The sequence below is a fragment of the Loxodonta africana genome, unplaced genomic scaffold, assembly GCF_030014295.1.
Source record: "Loxodonta africana isolate mLoxAfr1 unplaced genomic scaffold, mLoxAfr1.hap2 scaffold_31, whole genome shotgun sequence".
In the NCBI taxonomy this organism is placed as follows: Eukaryota; Metazoa; Chordata; class Mammalia; order Proboscidea; family Elephantidae; genus Loxodonta; species Loxodonta africana.
In genome coordinates, this window is record NW_026975029.1 from 111,738 (window position 1) to 132,319 (window position 20,582).

General features: G+C 42.6%; 1 long non-coding RNA gene across 1 annotated transcript; it reads left to right on the plus strand.

Moving 5' to 3' along the window:
* Nucleotides 1-547: 547 nt before the first annotated feature.
* LOC135229471 (uncharacterized) lies at nucleotides 548-20,382 on the plus strand. The gene is made up of 3 exons (XR_010320168.1): nucleotides 548-3,512; nucleotides 6,578-17,074; nucleotides 20,145-20,382. It is a non-coding gene; the product is annotated as an uncharacterized LOC135229471 (long non-coding RNA).
* The last annotated feature ends 200 nt before the right edge of the window (nucleotides 20,383-20,582 follow it).

Here is a 20,582-nt window from a genome sequence, read left to right on the forward strand (position 1 = left end):
ATAAGAAGAAGAAAGCGGGTATCAGGATTGGAAGAAGACTCATTAACAACCTGCAATAGGCAGAGGACACAACTTCTCTTGCTGAAAGTGAAGAGGACGTGAAGCAGTCACTGAAGAAAATCAATGACCACAGCCTTCACTATGAATTACACCACAACACAAAGAAAACAAAAAATCCTCACATATGGATTAATAAGCAACATCATGGTCGATGGAGAGAAGATTGAAGTTGTCAAGGATGTCTTTATACTTGGACCCACAATCCACGCCCATGGAAGTAGCAGCGAAGAAATCAATGACATATTGCATTGGGCAAATGTACTGCGAAAGCCATCTTTAAAGTGTTAAAAACCAAAAATGTCACTTTAAGGACTAAGGTGCGCCTGACCCAGGCCATGGTATTTTCAATCGTCTCATATGCATGCAAAACCTGGAAAATGAATGAGGAAGACTGGAGAGGAATTGATGCCTTCGAATTAAGGTCTTGGCCAAGAATATTGAATATACCATGGACTGCCACAAGAACGAACAAATCTGTTTTGGAAGAAGTACAGCCAGAATGCTCCTTAGAAGGAAGGATGGTGAGATTTTCTTACGCACTTTGGACATGTTATCAGGAGGCACTGGTCCCTCGAGAAGGACATCTTGCGTGGTAAAGTAAAGGGTTGGTGAAAAGAGAGAGACCTTTAAGAAGATGGGTTGACACACTGAGTGCAATACTAGTCTCAAAGATAGCAGCCTTTGTGAGGATGGCGCAGGATCGGCAGTGTTTCCATCTGTACAAAGGGGCGCCGTGAGTCAGAATCCACTGGATAGCACATAACAACAAAAACACAAGTAGATGAGTTGAACTGGGGGAATCACCACCCTGCATCCTTCAAGTCTTTGATGGTGGCAGTTATCTCTATAATTCCTCCAGGAATGCGGTACTGCTTTTGGTTTACTATTTTCCTAGATAGGCAGTTCTAATGGTTTCCCCTTGGCTTTTCCTACCATAATAGCCCTTACTCCACTTGTCTGGAATCCACAAAGGTAGTTCTGCAAGTTGTTGGGTATTCCAATTCCAATTATGTGTTTAGGAACTGGGGAAATCACTACGTGATGGATTCAGGGACCCACTGAATCCACTGTGAAATGAACCAGAGCTATGGCTCCATTAAGAACCTGACTTCCGTACAACCGCTTTCTGACCGGTGGGCCACAGTGACATCTAGGGTCTCCTGGATTCAGTGTCAGTTCAGAGGCAGTATCCAGTAATTCTTACGCTTGTACAGATCAAGTAACTACTCGATAGACTTCCCATCTATTTCACTCCTAGGGACACCATGACTAAGTAGCCAATGCCATGAGTCCATAGGAGTCAGGCTACTCTCATTACTGCTTTGACTCCACTGTCCATTATGTGAACCACACCTACCTTGTTCTTGTCCATTGAGTCACCCGCATGGCCCCTAACACCGTGGGGTCCAATCAGCCCCATTGTAGTTTGGTGTCTTAATTCAGTTAGGGCATCTCCCATTGTGAGATCTGACTTCCATAAAATAACAATCACAGCAGTCTTCAAGGATGCTGGGGCTCCCTTCACAAATTTATTCCTCACCATTGCGGTAAAAGGTGTGTCCTCTGAGCATTCCATGTGTGGGTCTGTGGGTCTAAGCCGAGAAATCCACTCTAACATGCCAGTTTCCCTAAGCCTTTGGATACCTTCTTCTACTGTGAAATCAAGGCGGGTCTGGCACTTCAGCTGGGTTTAGTGTGGGCCACCGCTTAATCTGTGCTTCACTGAATCAGTCACATAAACTATTAAATCCTTTCCTAAGCTCTCTAGCTGAAACACTGGATGAAGGATCTGTGCTTAGTGGACCCATATCAATGAACTCAGGCTGAGGCAACTTTATGTTCCTTGCACCATTATCCCACACCCATAATAGCAATTCCCACACGTAGTCTCCAGGCTTTTGTTTGTATGTATTAGAAAAGTCAAGCAGTTCTTTTTCTTTTGGAGTGTAGTGTACCTCCCCCTGGATCACATTTTGTGCTTTACCTTTGAGGATAGCAGGGACTTCAGTCTAGTTATAGGCCTAGAAGCAACAATGGGTGTTGGGAATGTGTCTGGAGAACATTCAGCAATGTCTTGTAAGACATCTGCCTTAAGGGATGATGCCCCAGGCAGTGACTCAGACATCACCCTAGTGGACGACTGAGACAAAGGCTCTTCAGACACAACTGGGTTAATCTCAGCAGATGGGGGTCTGAGGGGCTAACAGTTTTCCTGGGGAGGGTGGTTTAGCAGCCAAACATGGAGTAATCCCTTCAGGCGGGAGCTGCTATTTGGTGATGGCCTTGCTATTCCTCAATGAAACTCATTTTCTTTCACTCCTAATAGAGTGTGGGATTTTGTTCTTCAACAACACAAACAAACAGAAAACATGACCAGAGCCTTTGCAGCAGCAAATTAGCTAGGAGAAGATTATAATGTAATGCTTTCAAGTTCTGATTTAAAGTAGAATTCTAACCCAGACAAAATGTGAGGGCAATCAAGGCATTTCCAGACAAGTAAGTAAGAACTTAAACATCTACTTGCAAGGCATGCACCTTGAGGAAACTGTTGGAGAAAGGAAATCAGCACAAAGGACTGATGAGAAAAAAAAAAAAAAAAAAAGACTGTTTAGGCATAGAAAATAAAAACAGGCATCTGATCTGTCTGTAAAGAGACTAAAGTAACTCTAAGCGCTCAATGTAGTCTTTCACCTTAGGTTTGGCGTTGGCTGTCTAGCAGCTCCAGGTAAGCTTTCCCCCAGGTTCTACCCTCCTTCCCTAGGAATCAACCCATCACCATGAAGGAAATGAGTTGCTTTGCGGATCAAGCTAAAGAATGTGAAGACTTAAGGCAAACTTTTGGTATCAGCCTCCTCAGGTTTCTGACATGTCCAGCAAAGTGAGAGATCATGGAAACTCCTTGTTTCCATTCTCATCTGGAGAGCTAACATTCTGAGCAACGTGATTGTTAACCAACCAGTCTTGAGAATATCCGTCCTGTGGCTGCTTTGTAACCAAGGTGAAACCCCCTTGACCTCCTGTCTTTCAATTGTGTCTTGTAGCCAGTCAATCGGCTCACGTAAGCAATAATGACAACGATTGTGCTTTACTTGTCGCGTCTTTGATTGACCTTCGTCACTGTGAACCAACAAGAAAAACTGTAATTTTATTCTCCCCCTTCAGCACTCTGATTACTCCTGATTTGCCTTCTTCCCGTGAGATTCCGGAACGTCAGCCTGAGACTTTGCGATCTCCCACTGCCACGTCTCCGCTGCAATAAATCTCTTTCGATTTTACCTTAAGGGAGCTGGGAAGTCTTTTCTCTCCAACATTTTGGCGTAGTTAATCGGCAGGGTTTTTGGAGTTACCCTTCCCCCGGAGACCCGAAGACCTGAAACACGGGATTCCGGCACCAAGGGCCCCTTTGTGTGCCCCTCGCTGCAGCTTTTTCGGACCCTTCTGGCTGTCTGGGGGTAAGTGCTCCCGAAAAGCAAACTGTGCATTTCCCCGTGGCTCTGTTGAGAATCTAGCCCCGAACTATTTCGGTGCAGCTTTTGCGGAGATTAACCGAAGTCGTTTCTCTGCTCCCGGTTTTTCTTTTTCTCCTTCACGGTGGAATCAGCCTGTAAGCTTGTTGGAACTTCGCGTTCCACCTTTACTGTCCTCGGGAGCCTGTTACAACGTTGGGTTTCCAATTGCGTTCCCAGACTGCCACCTAGTGGCTTCATCTTGTGAAGTGTGGTCCTGATCATCTTTCTTTTCTCTTGGCTGATTATCCTTTGAACAGCTGTTTGCTGTGGCGTTTTGGGGTTTCGGATCTGGAAGAGCGCAGGGCAAAGCTCCTCATGCGCTTTTGGCAAACCCTGAAAGTGTTACATTTTAAGTGTGTCCTTTGAACTTTCTGTCTTTTGTTTCCGGATTCCAGTCACAGTTTGAACCCTTTGGAGCTTGACGAGTCTGCCATCTAGTGGACGAAAATTATCATTCTTCGCAGGAACCTTTTTTCCTTTTGTTTTTCTAAGGCTCCATTTTGGCTTAGATCACCTGGTTGCCACTTGGTAGTGCTTCCTAAGATAGGGAACAGCGCTTCTAAAGACCATAAAGCATTCCCTTCTGGGACTCCCGTTTGATATACGGTCAGGAATTATGGCGCCAATTCAGTTCAGTACCCTCAAAGACGGCCTGCACTTATCAAGGAAAATAGTACTGATCAATGCCTATGTTATGGCAGTTCTGAACTCACTAAGTTAACTTTTCTGTGCAGCAAATTAAAAAAAAAAAAAAAAGACCCAAACCTAGTGTCCTCGAGTCAGACTCATAGCGACCGCATAGGATAGAGTAGAACTTCCCCATAGCTTCCAAAGAACACCTGGCGGATTCGAACTGCTGACCTTTCGGTTAGCAGCAGGAGCACTGAACCACTAGGCCACCAAGTTTTCCAAGAGAATAAAACCAATAAAAGCTCCCAGATTAATCGGACCCAACGGAAGGCCTATTTTAATTGTCTTTTGGAAGCTTTCAAATGGCAAAATGACAGCAAATTTCCTTCATTATGAGATGTTGTATCTAGACAAGCAGAACTGATTAAGGAATCGCAAAGACACTGCCTCAGCAGAACTTCCTTATCATGGAAAAGAGGAAGGGGTTCAAGAGGAAAGGACCAAACCTCCAGTTGAAACCAGCCCCATAGCTGAGATGCCTTTTAAGGTGAAATACCCCAAAACTGGAGGTGGACAGCCTGAGGTTACTGGTGCCTCCTGGTCTAAGGCCAAACTTCACACCATTCTTAGAGTTCCCCAGCCTGTGTGAAGATCCTCAGAAATTTAAGGAAGAATTTAAAATTCTGGCAGAAACTTATGAGTCTGGTCCAGGTGATCTATATAACTTGTTACACATGTTGCTAGGACCTGGGGGTGCTCAAAGGTGGTAGGAAGAAGCTAACCGGAAAGAACCTGAGAAATCATTGTCCATCCAACCAAACGTCTCAGGTACTGATTTGGTAACTCAGACTATACCTCTTACAACAAAATTAACCAAATGTTTTACAAAGATTTTTTCCTATAAGATTGTTTGGGCTAAAGTTCAAGCTTGCAAGCAGGAACAGGGTGAGAATGTTTATCACTACAGACATCGCTTGACCAGACTTTTTATGGAGAATTCAGGGTTGAACCTAGAAGAAGAGGAAAACAGGGTAACTTTTAACACCATTTTTGCAGAAGGATTACAGCTAACTCAGGGTGTAGTCCTTTACAAAAATGGTTTTAGTTAGCTGACTTAGTTAAATGACATCAGTTAAATTTAGAGAATGCGAAAACTTCCCTATACACCACCGTAGCCTACAATTAGCCAAAACCTTAGAACAGAAACTGAGCTGAAAACAAAGGCTCGACAAAATAAATCTATGTCTTTCCAATTACAACAAGTAGAGTTTCCCGGACGCAATCAGAGATTGAAACTTCAATTTAGGAACAGGTCCAGGGCTCCTGGGTCTGGAGTTCCTGGGGTCCACTATTTTTGTAAGAAGTCTGTACATTTTAAGAAGAACTGTCTTAAATTAAAAAGTCAGTCTGCTGGTATAGGATAGGCACAAAGACCAGTGGAATAGAATTCAGAGTTCAGAAATAAACCCATACACCTATAGCCAGTTGATTTCTGACAAGGGTGCTAAGTCCATTCAAAGGGGAATGAATAGCCTCTTCAATAAACGGTGCTGGGACAACAGGATCCCATATGCCAAAGAATGAAGCTGGACCCCTACCTCACACCATATATGAAAATTAACTCAAAATGATTACAGAATTTAAAGAGACATTTCTCCCAAAAGAAATAAAACTCTTAGAAGAAAACAGAGTTAAAACTTCAAAACCTTTTTTTGACAATGAATTCTCTGATACGAAGCCAAAAGCGTGAGCATCAACAACAAAAAATAAACTGGACTTCATCAAGTGAAGTTTTTTGTTTTTTTGTACGTCGAAGGATTTTATCAAGAAAGTGAAGAGATAACCTACAGAATTGAAGAAAAAAAAATGCAAACCAAATATCTGATAGGGGATTCATATCTAAAATATATAAAGAACTCCTACAAATCACCAAAAAAAAAAAAAAAAAGAGATGAACAACATGTTATGGGTTCAATTGTGTCCCCCCAAAATGTGTGTCAACTTGGTTAGGCCGTGGTTACCGGTATTGTGTGATTGTCCACCATTTTATCAGCCTTGTGATCTTCATATGTGTTGTAAATCTGACCTCTACGATGTTCATTGGAAACCCTGGTGGTGTAGTGGTTAAGAGTTGCGACTGCTAACAAAAAGGTTGGCAGTTCTAATCCACTAGGTGCTCCTCGGAATCCATATGGGGCAGTTCTACTCTCTCCTATAGGGTTGCTATGAGTTGAAATCTACTCAAGGGCAAGGTTTTTTTTTTTTTTTTTTCCAATGATGTTAATGTGGAAGGGTTAGAGGTAGTTATGTTAATGAGGTAGGACTCAACCTACAAGATTAGATTGTATTTTGAGTGAATCTGTTTTGATATATAACAGGGAGAAGGGAGCAGAGAGACTGGAGGACTTCATTACCACCAAGCAGAAGAGCCAGGAGCATTTGCTTTGAACCAGGGGCCCCTGCACTGAGAAGCTGCTAGATCTGGGGAAGACTGATGACAAGGACCTTCTCCCAGAGCCAACAGAGAGAGAAAGACTTTCCTAGGAGCTGACGCCCTGAATTCAGACTTCTAGTCTCCTAGACTGTGAGAGAATAAATTACTCTTTGTAAAAGCCATCCACGTGTGGTATTTCTGTTGTAACAACACTAGATGACTCAAATAAAACATGGGTAAAGAACTTGAATAGACATTGCTCCCAAGAAAAATATACAAATGTCCAATAACCACATGAAAGTATGCTCAATATCTTTTGTCATTGTTGCTGTTGTTGTTAGGTGCCCGTGAGTCAGTCAGTTCCAACTCATAGTGACCCTACGAACAACAAAAGAAAACACTGCCTGGTCCTATACCATCCTCACAACCACTGTTATGCTTGGGCCCATTGTTGCAGCCACTCTGACAATCCATCTCATTGAGGGTCTTCTTTCTTGCTAATCCTCTACTTTAGCAAGCATGATGTCCTTTTCCAGGGACTGATCCCTCCTGATAACATGTCCAAAGTAAATGAGACTTAGTCTTGCCATCTTAGCCTCCAAGACGCATTCTGGTTGTACTTCTTCCAAGACAGATTTCTTTGTCCTTTTGGCAGTCCATGGTTTATTCGATACTGTTTGCCAAAAGCATAATTGAAAAGTATCAATTCTTCTTTGATCTTCCTTATTAATTGTCCAGCTTTCACATGCATATGAGAAGATTGAAACACAATGGCTTGGGTCACACACACCATAGTCTTCAAGGCAACGTCTTTGCTTTTCAACACTTAAAGAGTGTTCTAAGTTTTTTTTTTTTTTTTTGCATCAGATTTGCCCAGTGCAATCCGACATTTGATTTCTTGACTGCTACTTCCATGGGTGTTGATTGTGAATCCATGTGAAGCGAAATCCTTGACAATTTCAATCTTTTTTTTTTTTTTATCATGATGTTGCTTATTGGTCCATTTGTGAGGATTTTTGTTGTATGTTGAGGTGTGATCAATCCATACTGAAGGCTGTGGTCTTTGGTCTTCATCAGTAAGTGCTTCAAGTACTCTTCACTTTCAGCAAGCAAGGTTGTATCATCGGCATAACACAGGTTGTTAGTGAATCTTTCTCTAATACTGATGCCCCGTGTTTGTTCATATACCCCAGATTCTCAGATTATTTGCTCAGCATACATATTGAACAGGTCAGTCGAAAGGATACAACCCTGACGCACACCTTTACTGACTTTAAACCACACAGCATCCCTTTGTTCTGTTCGAATGACTGCCAGTTGCTGTGTGTACAAGTTCTTCATGAGCACAATCGACTGTGCCAGAATTTCGCATCTTCGCAAAGTTATCCATAATTTTTTATCACCCACACAGTCGAATGCCTTTGCATAGTCAATAAAACAGAGGTAAACATCTTTCCGGTATTCTCTGCTTTCAGCCAGGATCCATCTGACATCAGCAATGATATCCCTGGTTTCACGTCCTCTTCTGAATCCAGCTTAAATTTCTGGTAGTTCTCTGTGCATATACTGCTACAGCTGATCTTCAGCAAAAATGTACTTGGGTGTGATATTAATGATACCGTTCGATAATTTCTGCATTCTGTTGGATCACCTTTCTTGGGAATAGGCATAAAGATGGTCGGCCAGGCAGCTGTCTTCCAAATTTCTTGGCATAGACAAGCGAGCACTTCCAGCACTGAATCTGTTTGTTGAAGCATCCCAGTTGATATTCTGTCCATTCCTGGAGCCTTGTTTTTTGCCAGAGCCTTCAGTGCAGCTTGGACTCTCTCTCGGCTCTGGAGGAAGGTCCTTCTCCTCAATCTTCCCATGGACTGGGAGCTTCTTAGCACAGGAAGCCCGGATCCAAAGCACCGTTTCTGCTCCCAGTGCTTCTTTCTTGGTGGCATGAGGTCCCCATTCTCTGCTGGCTTCCCTTTCTTTTTATCTCTTGTAAAAAAGAGAAAAAAGGATAAAAGGTGGTGCAGGCCAACTCCAGAGAAACTTCCTTTACACTGGATCACGGATATGACCTTAGTAAGGGTGTTATAATCCCACCCTAATCCTCTTTACCATAAAATTACAATCACAAAGTAGAGGATAACCACAAAATACTGGGAATCATGGCCTAACCACGTTGACGCATCTTTTGGGTGGACACATTCAATCCATGACATTCTGCCCAATGGTCTCCAAAAATTCATGTCCTTGCTACATGTAAGACACATTCACCCTATCACATCACATCACAGCAAAAGCCCTAAATCAACTCCAAGTCCAAAATCCACAAATTCTTCTTTACCTGTGAAATCTAGAATACAAGTTTGTTTGCTTCCAAAGTACAATGGCAAACCAGGCACAAACTAGATATTTCCATTACAAATGGGAGAAATTGCAGGGAAAGTAGTGATGACAGGAGTAAAGAAAGTCTATAGAATATATTCCATTAGCCCTCAAGGCTGGAAAATAATCCTCTGTTCTCTGAGAGGATTCACACAATGGCCCTGCCCTCCAGACTCCAGGTATTGGTCGCATTCTCTGGATTCTGAGTCGAGGCCCCTGGGCCCTGGGCTTTAGCTCCGACTTTCAGGCCCAGGCAATAAGACTTACCAAAATAAAATTAAAAACATACATAAATGGATGGAAAAGGTATAATATGCAAACACCAAACAAAAGAATGTTCGACTTGCTTTGCTCATACCAAATAACATAGGTTTCAGAGTAAAAGTATATTAGCATAAACAGACGGAGAATAAAAACAATAAAAGGGTTAATTCACCTAGAAAATATAATAACCCTATGGCAGCGGATTTTTTTTTTCTTTTCTTGGTTTAAAAGTCTATGTCTCTATTACGAGAGATTCAAAATACAATGAAAAAAAAAAAAACTAATGGGAGGAGGAGCCAAGATGGCGGACTCGACAGACACATCCTTGGCGCCCTCTTTACAACAAAGACCCGAAAAAACAAGTGAAAGAGTATATTTGTAACAAGCTGGGAGCCTTGAGCATCAAAGGCAAGCTTAGACAACAAACTGAGGGGTAGGGGAAGGAAGGGACCTTTCAGAAGCGGAGAGGAGTTGCCGGCCCTGAATCGTGGGGAGCCCTCAGGCACCATTCCCGGAGCAGCGGAGGTGGCAGCGGCGGGTGGGTCCTAGCGTTTGGCCGCAGTCTCCTCGGGGAGAAGCAGCAGCCACACAGCCCACTCACACCTCCAGAACCTGAACAGAAGGGCACTCTCCGCAAAAGCTAAGTACTTGCGGATATTTTACTGAGCCCCCCCACCCCCACGCCAGCTACAGCGGCTGAATCCCTAGGCCTGAGATAGACCCTGGTGAGCACCTGGAGCCGTCCTCCTGGCCTTGGGGAAGGAAAAAAAATGCAACTGGGGGGAAGAGGTAATTTGCTAGCTCCATTAACTGGGGAATCTCAGGACAGAAGCGACTCCCGTCCAGGCATAAACCGTCTGTGGACCTTGAGCACCTTTCCCTTCTTCATGGACCTGTGTGGGCCTATTTCGGGAGAATAGGCCCTTGTTGGCAAAGTCCAAGCATTTCAGCGGTGCCGTGGAGAGGTGGGCGTTTGATGTTTGACATTGCTTTGCCTATTAAACAGGGTCCTCACCTACCCACATCAGGGACCTGAGGACTGGTAGCTCCACTCAGGTCACCCAGCCACCCGCGACAGGGGTCCAAAGATAACTGGTACCTCCCACTCCTTACAACCTGAAACTTTGGGTGCCCATGGTCCGTCTGCAGGACCCACCCTCCAGCATGCTCTAGGGAACAGAGATGCGTTTTTCTCAGAGACACTTGGGGGTCAGTTCTTAGTCCCCTGCCTTGTTCAGAGCTTGAGCCTCTGCTGCAATCAGATACCGGTATCTACGCCAATCACCCCTGCCCCTCTAAGACTGCAGGACAGAGCCTGTACCACACACTTGATGATCAGCTACCTGGAAACCTGAGCTGAATTCATACAAGAAAACTGAATGGACTCCTAGACTGATATACCTGATAACACATCTAGCCAGCTGGAGACAGGACACCAGAGTTCCAAAGCTGAAAACAATCAAGTTAGCTCACTCAAGCAACCCATAGCGGTATACCAAAACAAAACAAAGCAAGCAGCTACGACACAGGAAGCAAGCATAAACTAAGACAATAACTTATAGATGGCTCGGAGACAACAGTCAATATCAAGTCAGGTAAAGAAACAGACCATGATCACCTCAACAGGCTCTCAGAACAAAGAATCCAGGGATCTTCTAGATGAAAGTGCATTCCTGGAATTACCAGATGCAGAATACAAAAGTTTAATACACAGAACACTTTAGGACATCAGGAAGGAAATGAGGTAATACACAGAACGAGCCAAGGAACACACAGATAAAGCAACTGAAGAAATTAGAAAGATTATTCAGGAACATTATGAAAAGTTTTATAAGCTGGGAAAATCCATAGACACACAACAATAAGGAATTCAGAAGATTAACAATAAAATTACAGATTTAGACAACTCCGTGGAAAGTCAGAGGAGCAGAATTGAGCAAGTAGAAGCTAAAATTTCTGAACTCGAAGTTAAATCACTTGGCACTAATATATTTGAAGAAAAATCAGATAAAAGAATTGAGAAAAATGAAGAAACCTTAAGAATCATGTATGTGGGACTCTATCAAGAGAAATAAGCTACGAGTGATTGGAGTACCAAACAGGGAGGGATAACAGAAAATATAGAGAAAATTGCTGAAGATTTGTTGGCAGAAAACTTTCCAGATGTTGTGAAAGATGACAGGATATCTATCCAAGATGCTCATCGAACTCCACGTAAGGTGGATGTTAAAAGAAAGTCACCAAGCCATATTATAATCAAACTTGCCAAAACCAAAGATGAAGAGAGAACTATAAGAGCAGTGAGGGATAAACAAAAAGTCACCTACAAAGACAGCCAATAAGAATAACCTCGGACTACTCGGCAGAAACCATGCAGGCAAGAAGGCAATGGGATGATAAATTTAAAAAATGGAAGGAAAAAAATTGCCTGCAAACAATCATATATCCAGCAAAACTGTCTCTTAAATATGAAGGTAAAATAAAGACATTTCCAAATAAACACAAGTTTAGGGAATTCCTAAAAACCAAACCAAAACTACACGAAACACTAAAGGGAGTTCTTTGGTTAGAAAATCAATAATATCAGGTATCAACCCAAGACTAGAACACTGGGCAGAGCACCCAGAAGTCAACCCAGACAGGGAAATCCCCCCCCCAAAAACAAAGCAAGATTATTTTAAAAAAGCCTAAAACAGGGCAACAGCAATGTTATTATATAAAAGAAGACAGCATTAAAATAATAAAGAGGGATTAAGAAATGTAATCATACACCTTCCATATGAAGAGGAAGGTACAACAATGCAAAGAAGTAAAAGTCTTAAATTTAGAAAAATAGGGGTAAATAATACGGTAGCCACAAAGGAGACAAACTGTCCTACTCATCAAAATAAAATACAAGGGAAAAATACAGACTCAGCAGAAACAATATCAACAACAACAAATATGAGGAAAGGACAATATAGAAAGATAATCTACTCAGCATATAAAATCAAGTGGGAAAAGAAACTATGAACAGCACACAAAAAAAGACATCAAAATGATAGTACTAAATTCATAAAAAAAAAAAAACCTACCCATAATTACCCTGCATGTAAATGGACTAAATGCACCAATACAGAGACAGACAGTGGCAGGATGGATTGAAAAACAAGATCCGTCTCTATGCTGCCTACAAGAGACACACCTTAGACTTAGAGACACACTTAACATCTACTCAATGGTAGAAAACTGAATTATTTCTGGCAGGAGAGACTCTGAAACCTGCTCTTGAACATACAGTAGCTACAACAAAAGGAAGAAATGATGAAATAAAAGAACTGAACAGAAGATTTCAAAGGGCGGTTTGAGACGACAAAGTATTATAAGGAAACTTGCAAAGACGAAGAGTTAGAAAAGCGCAATAGAAGAACACGTTCGGCATTTCTCAGGGTGAAAGAACTGAAGAAAAACTCAAGTCTCAAGTTCCAATATTGAAGGATTCTATGGGAAAAATATTAAACAATGCAGGAAGCATCGAAAGAAGATGGATGGATGGCATACAGAGTCACTGTTTCAAAAAGAAACAGCCAATATCCAAACGTTTCAGGAGGTAGCTAGGCTCAAGAACCTATGGTACCGAAGGGAGAAGTCCAAGCTGCACTGAAGGCACCGGTGAAAAACAAGGCTCCAGGAACTGACAGAGTACCAGCTGAGATGTGTCAATGAACGGATGCAGCACGGGAAGAGCTCGCTTGTCTATGCCAAGGAATTTGGAAGACAGCTACCTGGCCAACCAACTGGAAGAGATCCACACTTGTGCCCATTCCAAAGAAAGGCGATCCAATAGAATGTAGAAATTGTCCAAAATATCATGAATATCACACACAGGTAAAATTTTGCTGAAGATCATTCAAAAGCAGTTGCAGCAGTATAGTGACAGGGAATTGCCAGAAATTCAAGCCCAGTTCTGAAGAGTGCGTGGAACGAGGGATATCGTTGCTGATATCAGATGGATCTTGGCTGAAAGCAGAGAATGCCAAAAAGTCTTTTACCTGTGTTTTATTGACTATGCAAAGGCATTTGACTGTGTGGTTCATAACAAATTATGCACAATCTTGTGAAGAATGGGAATTCCAGAACACTTAATTGTGCTCATGAGGAACCTGTGCTCAGACCAAGACGCAGTCATTAGCACAGAACAAGGGGATACTATGAGGTTTTAAGTTGAGAAAGGTGTATGTTAAGGTTGCATCCTTTCACCATATTTATTCAATCTGTATGGAGGAAATAATTCAAGAAGATAAACTATAAGAAGAAGAAAGCGGGTATCAGGATTGGAAGAAGACTCATTAACAACCTGCAATAGGCAGAGGACACAACTTCTCTTGCTGAAAGTGAAGAGGACGTGAAGCAGTCACTGAAGAAAATCAATGACCACAGCCTTCACTATGAATTACACCACAACACAAAGAAAACAAAAAATCCTCACATATGGATTAATAAGCAACATCATGGTCGATGGAGAGAAGATTGAAGTTGTCAAGGATGTCTTTATACTTGGACCCACAATCCACGCCCATGGAAGTAGCAGCGAAGAAATCAATGACATATTGCATTGGGCAAATGTACTGCGAAAGCCATCTTTAAAGTGTTAAAAACCAAAAATGTCACTTTAAGGACTAAGGTGCGCCTGACCCAGGCCATGGTATTTTCAATCGTCTCATATGCATGCAAAACCTGGAAAATGAATGAGGAAGACTGGAGAGGAATTGATGCCTTCGAATTAAGGTCTTGGCCAAGAATATTGAATATACCATGGACTGCCACAAGAACGAACAAATCTGTCTTGGAAGAAGTACAGCCAGAATGCTCCTTAGAAGGAAGGATGGTGAGATTTTCTTACGCACTTTGGACATGTTATCAGGAGGCACTGGTCCCTCGAGAAGGACATCTTGCGTGGTAAAGTAAAGGGTTGGTGAAAAGAGAGAGACCTTTAAGAAGATGGGTTGACACACTGAGTGCAATACTAGTCTCAAAGATAGCAGCCTTTGTGAGGATGGCGCAGGATCGGCAGTGTTTCCATCTGTACAAAGGGGCGCCGTGAGTCAGAATCCACTGGATAGCACATAACAACAAAAACACAAGTAGATGAGTTGAACTGGGGGAATCACCACCCTGCATCCTTCAAGTCTTTGATGGTGGCAGTTATCTCTATAATTCCTCCAGGAATGCGGTACTGCTTTTGGTTTACTATTTTCCTAGATAGGCAGTTCTAATGGTTTCCCCTTGGCTTTTCCTACCATAATAGCCCTTACTCCACTTGTCTGGAATCCACAAAGGTAGTTCTGCAAGTTGTTGGGTATTCCAATTCCAATTATGTGTTTAGGAACTGGGGAAATCACTACGTGATGGATTCAGGGACCCACTGAATCCACTGTGAAATGAACCAGAGCTATGGCTCCATTAAGAACCTGACTTCCGTACAACCGCTTTCTGACCGGTGGGCCACAGTGACATCTAGGGTCTCCTGGATTCAGTGTCAGTTCAGAGGCAGTATCCAGTAATTCTTACGCTTGTACAGATCAAGTAACTACTCGATAGACTTCCCATCTATTTCACTCCTAGGGACACCATGACTAAGTAGCCAATGCCATGAGTCCATAGGAGTCAGGCTACTCTCATTACTGCTTTGACTCCACTGTCCATTATGTGAACCACACCTACCTTGTTCTTGTCCATTGAGTCACCCGCATGGCCCCTAACACCGTGGGGTCCAATCAGCCCCATTGTAGTTTGGTGTCTTAATTCAGTTAGGGCATCTCCCATTGTGAGATCTGACTTCCATAAAATAACAATCACAGCAGTCTTCAAGGATGCTGGGGCTCCCTTCACAAATTTATTCCTCACCATTGCGGTAAAAGGTGTGTCCTCTGAGCATTCCATGTGTGGGTCTGTGGGTCTAAGCCGAGAAATCCACTCTAACATGCCAGTTTCCCTAAGCCTTTGGATACCTTCTTCTACTGTGAAATCAAGGCGGGTCTGGCACTTCAGCTGGGTTTAGTGTGGGCCACCGCTTAATCTGTGCTTCACTGAATCAGTCACATAAACTATTAAATCCTTTCCTAAGCTCTCTAGCTGAAACACTGGATGAAGGATCTGTGCTTAGTGGACCCATATCAATGAACTCAGGCTGAGGCAACTTTATGTTCCTTGCACCATTATCCCACACCCATAATAGCAATTCCCACACGTAGTCTCCAGGCTTTTGTTTGTATGTATTAGAAAAGTCAAGCAGTTCTTTTTCTTTTGGAGTGTAGTGTACCTCCCCCTGGATCACATTTTGTGCTTTACCTTTGAGGATAGCAGGGACTTCAGTCTAGTTATAGGCCTAGAAGCAACAATGGGTGTTGGGAATGTGTCTGGAGAACATTCAGCAATGTCTTGTAAGACATCTGCCTTAAGGGATGATGCCCCAGGCAGTGACTCAGACATCACCCTAGTGGACGACTGAGACAAAGGCTCTTCAGACACAACTGGGTTAATCTCAGCAGATGGGGGTCTGAGGGGCTAACAGTTTTCCTGGGGAGGGTGGTTTAGCAGCCAAACATGGAGTAATCCCTTCAGGCGGGAGCTGCTATTTGGTGATGGCCTTGCTATTCCTCAATGAAACTCATTTTCTTTCACTCCTAATAGAGTGTGGGATTTTGTTCTTCAACAACACAAACAAACAGAAAACATGACCAGAGCCTTTGCAGCAGCAAATTAGCTAGGAGAAGATTATAATGTAATGCTTTCAAGTTCTGATTTAAAGTAGAATTCTAACCCAGACAAAATGTGAGGGCAATCAAGGCATTTCCAGACAAGTAAGTAAGAACTTAAACATCTACTTGCAAGGCATGCACCTTGAGGAAACTGTTGGAGAAAGGAAATCAGCACAAAGGACTGATGAGAAAAAAAAAAAAAAAAAAAGACTGTTTAGGCATAGAAAATAAAAACAGGCATCTGATCTGTCTGTAAAGAGACTAAAGTAACTCTAAGCGCTCAATGTAGTCTTTCACCTTAGGTTTGGCGTTGGCTGTCTAGCAGCTCCAGGTAAGCTTTCCCCCAGGTTCTACCCTCCTTCCCTAGGAATCAACCCATCACCATGAAGGAAATGAGTTGCTTTGCGGATCAAGCTAAAGAATGTGAAGACTTAAGGCAAACTTTTGGTATCAGCCTCCTCAGGTTTCTGACATGTCCAGCAAAGTGAGAGATCATGGAAACTCCTTGTTTCCATTCTCATCTGGAGAGCTAACATTCTGAGCAACGTGATTGTTAACCAACCAGTCTTGAGAATATCCGTCCTGTGGCTGCTTTGTAACCAAGGTGAAACCCCCTTGACCTCCTGTCTTTCAATTGTGTCTTGTAGCCAGTCAATCGGCTCACGTAAGCAATAATGACAACGATTGTGCTTTACTTGTCGCGTCTTTGATTGACCTTCGTCACTGTGAACCAACAAGAAAAACTGTAATTTTATTCTCCCCCTTCAGCACTCTGATTACTCCTGATTTGCCTTCTTCCCGTGAGATTCCGGAACGTCAGCCTGAGACTTTGCGATCTCCCACTGCCACGTCTCCGCTGCAATAAATCTCTTTCGATTTTACCTTAAGGGAGCTGGGAAGTCTTTTCTCTCCAACATTTTGGCGTAGTTAATCGGCAGGGTTTTTGGAGTTACCCTTCCCCCGGAGACCCGAAGACCTGAAACACGGGATTCCGGCACCAAGGGCCCCTTTGTGTGCCCCTCGCTGCAGCTTTTTCGGACCCTTCTGGCTGTCTGGGGGTAAGTGCTCCCGAAAAGCAAACTGTGCATTTCCCCGTGGCTCTGTTGAGAATCTAGCCCCGAACTATTTCGGTGCAGCTTTTGCGGAGATTAACCGAAGTCGTTTCTCTGCTCCCGGTTTTTCTTTTTCTCCTTCACGGTGGAATCAGCCTGTAAGCTTGTTGGAACTTCGCGTTCCACCTTTACTGTCCTCGGGAGCCTGTTACAACGTTGGGTTTCCAATTGCGTTCCCAGACTGCCACCTAGTGGCTTCATCTTGTGAAGTGTGGTCCTGATCATCTTTCTTTCTTTTCTCTTGGCTGATTATCCTTTGAACAGCTGTTTGCTGTGGCGTTTTGGGGTTTCGGATCTGGAAGAGCGCAGGGCAAAGCTCCTCATGCGCTTTTGGCAAACCCTGAAAGTGTTACATTTTAAGTGTGTCCTTTGAACTTTCTGTCTTTTGTTTCCGGATTCCAGTCACAGTTTGAACCCTTTGGAGCTTGACGAGTCTGCCATCTAGTGGACGAAAATTATCATTCTTCGCAGGAACCTTTTTTCCTTTTGTTTTTCTAAGGCTCCATTTTGGCTTAGATCACCTGGTTGCCACTTGGTAGTGCTTCCTAAGATAGGGAACAGCGCTTCTAAAGACCATAAAGCATTCCCTTCTGGGACTCCCGTTTGATATACGGTCAGGAATTATGGCGCCAATTCAGTTCAGTACCCTCAAAGACGGCCTGCACTTATCAAGGAAAATAGTACTGATCAATGCCTATGTTATGGCAGTTCTGAACTCACTAAGTTAACTTTTCTGTGCAGCAAATTAAAAAAAAAAAAAAAAGACCCAAACCTAGTGTCCTCGAGTCAGACTCATAGCGACCGCATAGGATAGAGTAGAACTTCCCCATAGCTTCCAAAGAACACCTGGCGGATTCGAACTGCTGACCTTTCGGTTAGCAGCAGGAGCACTGAACCACTAGGCCACCAAGTTTTCCAAGAGAATAAAACCAATAAAAGCTCCCAGATTAATCGGACCCAACGGAAGGCCTATTTTAATTGTCTTTTGGAAGCTTTCAAATGGCAAAATGACAGCAAATTTCCTTCATTATGAGATGTTGTATCTAGACAAGCAGAACTGATTAAGGAATCGCAAAGACACTGCCTCAGCAGAACTTCCTTATCATGGAAAAGAGGAAGGGGTTCAAGAGGAAAGGACCAAACCTCCAGTTGAAACCAGCCCCATAGCTGAGATGCCTTTTAAGGTGAAATACCCCAAAACTGGAGGTGGACAGCCTGAGGTTACTGGTGCCTCCTGGTCTAAGGCCAAACTTCACACCATTCTTAGAGTTCCCCAGCCTGTGTGAAGATCCTCAGAAATTTAAGGAAGAATTTAAAATTCTGGCAGAAACTTATGAGTCTGGTCCAGGTGATCTATATAACTTGTTACACATGTTGCTAGGACCTGGGGGTGCTCAAAGGTGGTAGGAAGAAGCTAACCGGAAAGAACCTGAGAAATCATTGTCCATCCAACCAAACGTCTCAGGTACTGATTTGGTAACTCAGACTATACCTCTTACAACAAAATTAACCAAATGTTTTACAAAGATTTTTTCCTATAAGATTGTTTGGGCTAAAGTTCAAGCTTGCAAGCAGGAACAGGGTGAGAATGTTTATCACTACAGACATCGCTTGACCAGACTTTTTATGGAGAATTCAGGGTTGAACCTAGAAGAAGAGGAAAACAGGGTAACTTTTAACACCATTTTTGCAGAAGGATTACAGCTAACTCAGGGTGTAGTCCTTTACAAAAATGGTTTTAGTTAGCTGACTTAGTTAAATGACATCAGTTAAATTTAGAGAATGCGAAAACTTCCCTATACACCACCGTAGCCTACAATTAGCCAAAACCTTAGAACAGAAACTGAGCTGAAAACAAAGGCTCGACAAAATAAATCTATGTCTTTCCAATTACAACAAGTAGAGTTTCCCGGACGCAATCAGAGATTGAAACTTCAATTTAGGAACAGGTCCAGGGCTCCTGGGTCTGGAGTTCCTGGGGTCCACTATTTTTGTAAGAAGTCTGTACATTTTAAGAAGAACTGTCTTAAATTAAAAAGTCAGTCTGCTGGTATAGGATAGGCACAAAGACCAGTGGAATAGAATTCAGAGTTCAGAAATAAACCCACACACCTATAGCCAGTTGATTTCTGACAAGGGTGCTAAGTCCATTCAAAGGGGAATGAATAGCCTCTTCAATAAACGGTGCTGGGACAACAGGATCCCATATGCCAAAGAATGAAGCTGGACCCCTACCTCACACCATATATGAAAATTAACTCAAAATGATTACAGAATTTAAAGAGACATTTCTCCCAAAAGAAATAAAACTCTTAGAAGAAAACAGAGTTAAAACTTCAAAACCTTTTTTTGACAATGAATTCTCTGATACGAAGCCAAAAGCGTGAGCATCAACAACAAAAAATAAACTGGACTTCATCAAGTGAAGTTTTTTGTTTTTTTGTACGTCGAAGGATTTTATCAAGAAAGTGAAGAGATAACCTACAGAATTGAAGAAAAAAAAATGCAAACCAAATATCTGATAGGGGATTCATATCTAAAATATATAAAGAACTCCTACAAATCACCAAAAAAAAAAAAAAAAAAGAGATGAACAACATGTTATGGGTTCAATTGTGTCCCCCCAAAATGTGTGTCAACTTGGTTAGGCCGTGGTTACCGGTATTGTGTGATTGTCTACCATTTTATCAGCCTTGTGATCTTCATATGTGTTGTAAATCTGACCTCTACGATGTTCATTGGAAACCCTGGTGGTGTAGTGGTTAAGAGTTGCGACTGCTAACAAAAAGGTTGGCAGTTCTAATCCACTAGGTGCTCCTCGGAATCCATATGGGGCAGTTCTACTCTCTCCTATAGGGTTGCTATGAGTTGAAATCTACTCAAGGGCAAGGTTTTTTTTTTTTTTTTTTCCAATGATGTTAATGTGGAAGGGTTAGAGGTAGTTATGTTAATGAGGTAGGACTCAACCTACAAGATTAGATTGTATTTTGAGTGAATCTGTTTTGATATATAACAGGGAGAAGGGAGCAGAGAGACTGGAGGACTTCATTACCACCAAGCAGAAGAGCCAGGAGCATTTGCTTTGAACCAGGGGCCCCTGCACTGAGAAGCTGCTAGATCTGGGGAAGACTGATGACAAGGACCTTCTCCCAGAGCCAACAGAGAGAGAAAGACTTTCCTAGGAGCTGACGCCCTGAATTCAGACTTCTAGTCTCCTAGACTGTGAGAGAATAAATTACTCTTTGTAAAAGCCATCCACGTGTGGTATTTCTGTTGTAACAACACTAGATGACTCAAATAAAACATGGGTAAAGAACTTGAATAGACATTGCTCCCAAGAAAAATATACAAATGTCCAATAACCACATGAAAGTATGCTCAATATCTTTTGTCATTGTTGCTGTTGTTGTTAGGTGCCCGTGAGTCAGTCAGTTCCAACTCATAGTGACCCTAC